Source organism: Pan troglodytes, chromosome 2, assembly GCF_028858775.2.
Source record: "Pan troglodytes isolate AG18354 chromosome 2, NHGRI_mPanTro3-v2.0_pri, whole genome shotgun sequence".
Lineage (NCBI taxonomy): Eukaryota > Metazoa > Chordata > Mammalia > Primates > Hominidae > Pan > Pan troglodytes.
Genome location: NC_086015.1, coordinates 189946394 through 189947436, shown reverse-complemented (window position 1 = coordinate 189947436; position 1043 = coordinate 189946394). Strand labels below are relative to the sequence as shown.

The 1043-nt window shown below is 44.7% G+C and overlaps 1 pseudogene; it reads right to left on the bottom strand.

The window, feature by feature from the left end:
• LOC471031 (26S proteasome non-ATPase regulatory subunit 10-like) lies at nucleotides 1-804 on the bottom strand (annotated as a pseudogene).
• Between the last annotated feature and the right edge of the window lie 239 nt (nucleotides 805-1043).

Sequence of the window (1043 nt, the reverse complement as noted above, 5' to 3'; positions counted from 1 at the left end):
AAAAAAAACAAAAAAAAAACGGTAAGAATAAATCCAAGCTGTTTAACCTTCCACCACTCACTTGAGTATTAAACGTAGGCCACCTCTGGCTGCTTGTAGTGGTGTCTTTTCTTCTTTATTCTCAATGTAAATACTTGCTCCTTGGGACACTTGCTCCTTCTTCCACTCTCTCCTCATCACAGGCTAAGTGTAGAGGAGTGTTACCCTCAGTGTCTTGGATGTTTGTGGATGTTCTGTAGTACAGAAGGATAGGAATCATCTTCAAGTTACCCTTGGCTGCTGCCCGGTGCATTGCTGTAGCCTCACAATGGTCCTCAGCATGTGGATCAACCCCGCCTTCTAGTAACTTGACAACAATCTCATTCCTGTTTTTGGAAGCTGTATAATGTAGGGGAGTACAGCCATTTTGACTGACAGCATTTACTTGAGCACATTTTCCCAGAAGGGCTTTTACAATCTCATCCCGCCCAGCGGAAGCCACAGTATGAAGAGGAGACCAACCTGTATCGCCTTTATCACTCACTGGCACTCCAAGTTGCAACACAAATTCAACAATTTCTGCATGTCTGGCTGAGCATGCCCAGTGCAATGCAGTTCTGCTGTTCTAGTCAGTTCTACTAGATAGGAATTTATCTGCCAGAATACTCTCCTTCAACTCTTCCAGCTTCCTCTGTAGGCCAGGTTGCAGACCATTAGGTTAGACACACACCCCTCCATTTTGCTTTCCCAGGAACTTGTGATATTATTTGTGTGTGTGTGTGCGTGTGTGTGTGTGTGTGTGTGTGTTATTTATTTATTTTTAGAGATGAGGGCTCACTATGTTACCCAGGCTGGTCTAGAACTCCTGAGCTCAAGTGATCCTCCCACTTCAGCCTCCCAAAGTGCTATAGGATTATAGTCATGAGCCACAGCACCTGGCCAATATATGTGTTTTCATCCATGGTTCGTGACTCATAACTCCCATAGCCCATGTCACAGTAAACAGAATCTCTCTCTTTGACCTTCTCTTGCCCTTCTTTCACCTGCCTGATGCAGGATTCTAA